At 39.0% G+C, this 6,428-nt stretch overlaps 1 long non-coding RNA gene across 1 annotated transcript; it reads right to left on the reverse strand.

The window, feature by feature from the left end:
- Positions 1-3,694: 3,694 nt before the first annotated feature.
- LOC125541655 (uncharacterized) lies at positions 3,695-5,627 on the reverse strand. The gene is made up of 3 exons (XR_007297614.2): positions 5,587-5,627; positions 4,179-4,251; positions 3,695-3,800 (listed from the first exon to the last, which is right to left on the reverse strand). It is a non-coding gene; the product is annotated as an uncharacterized LOC125541655 (long non-coding RNA).
- Between the last annotated feature and the right edge of the window lie 801 nt (positions 5,628-6,428).

Genomic DNA, 6,428 nt, shown 5'->3' on the forward strand with positions numbered 1-6,428 from the left:
CGCCTACTTCGTGAAGATCTACCCTAGTGAGGCAAGTCCTTCATGGGCGATGGACATGGTGGGATAGACAAGGTTGCTTCTTCGTGGACCCTTCATGGGTGGAGCCCTCCGTGGACTCACGTAGCCATTACCCTTCATGGGTTGAAGTCTCCATCAATGTGGATGTACGATAGCACCACCTATGAGAACCACGCCAAAAATCTCCGTGTCTACAATGCGTTTGCTCCCTCCAAACTCCTCCCTTTACCTTCATATGCAATGTTTTACATTCCGCTGCTATACTCTTAGACTTGCATGTGTATGTTGATTGCTTGACTTGTTCTCAGTTGCTAAAATCTGCCAAGACTTAAAATTGGGAAAAGGCTAGATTTTTATTTGGTCAAGTAGTCTAATCACCCCCCACCCCCTCTAGACATACTTTCAATCCTAAAGTGTTGAACCAAAATAAATGTTATTTGGTGTTTGCGTTGAGTATGAATATGATTAGATCACGTCCATTGCAATACATTTATTCATTTAAGTCAGAGAATAATTGTTGTGTCTGTTTACATGAATAAAACCTTCTATGGTCATATACCCAATGTGAATGGTTTATTGAATCTCGTTCGTAGTGATACACATATTCATAATATTGATACCAAAAGATGCAAAGTTGATAATGATAGTGCAACATATTTGTGGCACTACCGTTTAGGTCATATTGGTATAAAGTGCATGAAGAAACTCCATGCAGATGGACTTTTGGAATCACTTGATTATGAATCTTTGATACTTGCGAACCATGCCTCATGGGCAAGATGACTAAAACTCCGTTCTCCAAAACAATGGAGTGAGCTAATGACCTACTAGAAATAATAATACTGATGTATGCAGTCCGGTGAGTATTGCGGCTCGCAGCGGGTATCATTATTTTCTAACCTTCACAGATGATTTAAGTAGATATGGGTATATCTACTTGATGAAACACAAGTATGAAACATTTGAGAAGTTCAAAGAATTTCAGAGTGAAGTGGATAATCATCGTAACAAGAAAATAAAGTTTCTACGATCTGATCGCAGAGGCGAATATTTGAGTTACGAGTTTGGCCTTCATTTAAAACAATGTGGAATGGTTCACAACTCACGCCACCTGGAACACCACAGCATAATGGTGTGTTCGAACGTCATAACCGTACTTTATTAGATATGGTGCGATCTATGATGTCTCTTTTCGATTTACCATTATCATTTTGGGGTTATGCATTAGATACAGTTGCATTCACTTTAGATAGGGCACCGTCTAAATCCGTTGAGACGACACCGTATGAACTATGGTTTGGCAAGAAACCAAAGCTGACATTTCATAAAGTTTGGGGTTACGATGCTTATGTGAAAAAGCTTCAGCCTGATAAGCTCGAACCCAAATCGGAGTAATGCATCTTCATAGGATACCCAAAAGAAACTGTTGGGTACACCTTCTACCACAGATCTGAAGGCAAGATCTTTGTTGCTAAGAATGGATCCTTTCTAGAGAAGGAGTTTCTCTCGAAAGAAGTGAGTGGGAGGAAAGAAGAACTTGATAAGGTAATTTTACCTTCTCTCGCATTGGAAAGTAGCACATCAGTGAAATCCGTTCCTGTGATGCCTACACCAACTAGAAAGGAAGCTAATGATGGTGATCATGAAACTTCGGATCAAGTTACTACTAGACCTCGTAGGTCGAATAGAGCATGTCCCGCACCAGAGTGGTACGGTAATCCTGTCCTGGATGTCATGTTATTAGACCATGGCAAACCTACGAACTATGAAGAAGCTATGATGAGCCCAGATTCCGATAGATGGCTTGAGGCCATGTAATCTGAGATAGGATCAATGTATGAGAACAAAGTGTGGACTTTGATGGACTTTCCCAATGATCGGCAAGCCATTGAGAATAAATGGATCTCAAGAGGAAGACGTACATTGATGGTAGTGTTACTATCTACAAAGCTCGACTTGTCACAAAAGGTTTTCGACAAGTTCAAGGTGTTGACTACAATGAGATTTTCTCACTCGTAGCGATGCTTAAGTCTGTCTGAATCATGTTAGCAATTGCCGCATTTTATGAAATCTGGCAAATGGATGTCAAAACTGCATTCCTTAATGGATTTCTTAAAGAAGAGTTGTATATGATGCAACCAGAAGGTTTTGTCGATCCTAAAGGTACTAACAAAGTGTGCAAGCTCCACCGATCCATTTATGGACTGGTGCAAGCATCTTGGAGTAGGAATATACGCTTTGATGAGGTGATCAAAGCATATGGTTTTATACAGACTTTTGGAGAAGCCTGTATTTACCAGAAAGTGAGTGGGAGCTCTGTAGCATTTCTAATATTATATGTGGATGACATATTGTTGATTGGAAATGATATAGAATTTCTGGATAGCATAAAAGGATACTTGAATAAGAGTTTTTCAATAAAAGACCTCGGTGAAGCTACTTATATTTTGGGCATCAATATCTATAGAGACAGATCGAGACGCTTAATAGGACTTTCAAAAGCACATACCTTGACAAGATTTTTGAAGAAGTTCAAAATGAATCAGTCAAAGAAAGGGTTCTTGCCTGTGTTGCAAGGTGTGAAGTTGATTAAGACTCAAAGCCCTACCATGGCATAAGATAGAGAGAGAATGAAAGTCATTCCCTATGCCTCAGCCATAGGTTCTATAAAGTATGCCATACTGTGTACCAGACATATTGTATACATTACCATGAGTTTGGCAAGGGGGTACAATAGTGATCCAGGAGTAGATCACAAGACAGCGGTCAAAATTATCCTTAGTTACCAAAGAAGACTAAGGATATGTTTCTCGGTTATGGAGGTGACAAAGATTTCGTCGTAAAGGGTTACGTCGACGCAAGCTTTGACACTAATCTAGATGACTCAGTGTCTCAATCTGGATATATATTGAAAGTGGGAGCAATTAGCTAGAGTAGCTCCGTTTAGAGTATTGTACACATAGAAATTTGCAAAATACATACGGTTATGAATGTGGCAGACCAGTTGACTAAAATTCTCTCACAAGCAAAACATGATCACACCTTAGTACTCTTTGGGTGTTAATCAAATAGCGATATGAACTAGATTATTGACTCTAGTAAACCCATTGGGTGTTGGTCACATGGCGATGTGAACTATGGGTATTAATCACATAAAGATGTGAACTATTGGTGTTAAACACTACAACAAGAACCCCCCTTTGGAAACGCATCAATGTGTTGTTGTATGTCCATATAAGCATTGCTAAGGTCTACACCAACGGATTAAAATGCGTTGCCATTGGTGGCGTTGCAAAGGTCTACACCAACATATATACATGCGTTGGTAAACGGCATAAATAAGTGTTGTAAGAGCTAGAGCACAACAACACTTCATATGCGTTGGTGGCTAGCCTAGAAAATGATCATTGTAATGCCTAGAAGTATTATCGTATTGCTTGGACAATTAATGGTATTTTGTATATTAGCATCCAGAACTTATTGCATTAATGTTGATAATGCATAGGAGACACAAACATAACAATGAGAAAGGTCACATATATTAAATCAACTTTATTGCTTTACAAAGAACATGATACACAGATTACAATATGTGAAACTATCTAGTAATAGTCTGATTCTCAACCTTGCACTGAACGACTCAGCCATCTAAACACATAGTGTTTGAAACATGACCCTAAAAATTACATTCCAAAACATAATCTGAAACTATCTAGTAGTAGCCACCTTCTCGATCTTGTAATCAACTTCTGAGCCATGCATCATCGATTTATCTTGGCAATCTACAACAACAAAGAAATGAGAATAGCAAGGTACCATCAAAGAAAATCAATTAACAGGGAAGTAAAATTTAAACAAAAGAGCGACATATAAAGGTTGGAGGACATGTGATAGTTAATCTTACTATATGACTAATAATTTTGTTTTAGTGGCTATGTCAACCAAGAAACAGTTACTCCCGGACGGAGTACCAAGTCAACACCCATAGTTTTTTGTTTTATATTATAGGTCAGTACTTTGGAGTGTAGCAAGGGCAACATTCTTCTTTGGATTTCCCAAGCTAAGCAAGAACTACAATAAGCATTAATATTGAAAAAAGTATGAGCAAATAAATTGTTGCTCAGCCATGTTGAATTCACACAATAGAGAAATGAGCATACCTTGTCTTTAGATGGATGATTGCATCTCCATATCATAGAGGAAGCTTCACTTTAAATGCAATATGTTGCTTCCCTGAATAGATTAGTTAAAGTTTCACTTCTCTGAACACCCAAGTCAAAGCAAGCACCAGAACAATATCCTTGTTTCGTCATCCAACATATATCATCACCTCTAAAGAGCTATGAAATATCATAATTTGATCACTTTTTACAGTCCCAGCCATAGCACTATGCTATATAGATGGAGAAAAGAGGGCCTTTTGAAAAGAGCGTCCTTATGTTAAACGAGTTAAAAACCTTACAAAGAATATAATGAAGATACAGTGAGGTACACGCCAAAAACTATGTACATCGACAAATATAGCATCCTTGATTGCAAACAAAGATCTGCAGTTCTCAAAACAATACATATAAATGTAGAGATTTTAAAATTTACAGAAGTACTTGAAGTTGAGAGCTACAAAGCATGGATACGGCAAAATCTGCCGATTTGATGTCCTAGTACAGCGGGATACGGCGACACGCCTGGATAAGCTGGGATACACGTATCCCGCAGCATCCGATGATTCTTGAATTAAAAAATAGAAAAAAGCATCGATACGGCTGGGATACGTTGAGGGACTCGGGAGGCCCAATAATAGTCTCAGCACAATACAAACTCTCGTACGCACGCACGCCACATAACGAACAACCTGCTGCTAACAAGCAGCGAACGCGCCGCCGCCACCTGGACTCGACCACCGCCCCCAGCAGCTTCTCCTCCCGGAGGCAACCACACTCGAGTAGGTAACCCCAAGGCCAGCAGCCTCTCCTCAACCTCTTCATCTTTTGTGACATGATTTCCTTCAATTGAGAGGCTGCTAATTGCTTCCCCGTGTTGTGCTTGCTTGAATGATTTCTACTTGTTTCTAGGGAGCATGGCATCCAGGAGCGCCACCCCCGGGGCCACCCGTCCGTGGGTGAGATCAAAGGACAGCCTAGTCCCTGGTGTTCATAGATACGAACTATCCTCTGTGGGATCCAGACCCAGCAGTTTCTCATTGTTTTTTCTGTTTTGACTCTGTATATTTCTTATTTATTTTATATATACTCACCGTATCCCCGAACGACTGTTTTTGAAAAATGATGTATCCCGTGTCCTTGTATGCGTATCCCCGTCTATCGTCCCCGTGTCCGTGCTTTTTAGGTTGAGAGAACATAATTCCCACAAAGCTAAATCAGGTGGTTCTATTAAATGATAACAAGTATGTTTTTACATGATTTTAATTTATATAGATGCTTGGGAATAAGACAAATCTGAATTATGAATACACAAACGTTTTCAACCTCGGTTTTTAAATTACATTGCAGATAATGTCATGTAAATCACCTACACGTTTACTAGCCAGCTGGAATCATGCAGTCGTACCTCCTTTTGCAGAAGTAGCCCACTATATGCCTTGATCTTTCTCCCAAAGATGAATATGTAAGAAATTTTGGCACTGCAAAGAATGATGGATTCGCTTCATAAGTACTTGCAAGAACATTTAAGTTTTACATATCTAAATCAGTGGATCATAAGTCATACCATAAGCACTAGCTAGTATCATCATTCTGAACCTGAGGATTTACGTGTTAAGAGAAAGAATAAACAGACAAATGTTGGCTGATGCGAAGTCAATTTCAGAACTAGCAAGGAGAGATGAAATTAAGGATTATAAAACAAAGATAGAGAGAAATAATAGGACGTAGAGATGCATGTGGGGCTTATTCATAGATTATTACAAGGAAATCAGTAAGGTTTCATAACACCGATAAGAAGATATTTGTTTTCTTTCTCGAAAAAGATCATGATGTTGTACATAATAGTGGTCACCTATTAAATGATACTAGAAGGAATGGTTTTGATAAATAGTCAGAAAATAACAGCTAGGATATCCAGAGATACTATCAACTTATTCAATTGACAGTCGAATCATCTTCATGGATATATTAATTAATTATCCACACACATAGCTACATGAAAAATTAAAATCTAATGTATCACAAGATAGAACTATTTAGAAAAAGAGAACGCACACATTTTCCTGAATCAACACATACAGCCATGTGGTGAATCACTCGTATGCGTACACCCAGATGACTGAATTACCCCTAGGTAGCAGTATTTCTGTGCACATATGAGAATAGTGAGGAATACAAACCATGGAGTGGTGTGGCTGTCGGTGCAAGCCAGCACCCACAAAGGAGGATCAGGCAAGTGATAAGGCA

Source organism: Triticum urartu, chromosome 2A, assembly GCF_056163025.1.
Source record: "Triticum urartu cultivar PI428250 chromosome 2A, HENAU_Tu73, whole genome shotgun sequence".
Classification (NCBI taxonomy): Eukaryota; Viridiplantae; Streptophyta; class Magnoliopsida; order Poales; family Poaceae; genus Triticum; species Triticum urartu.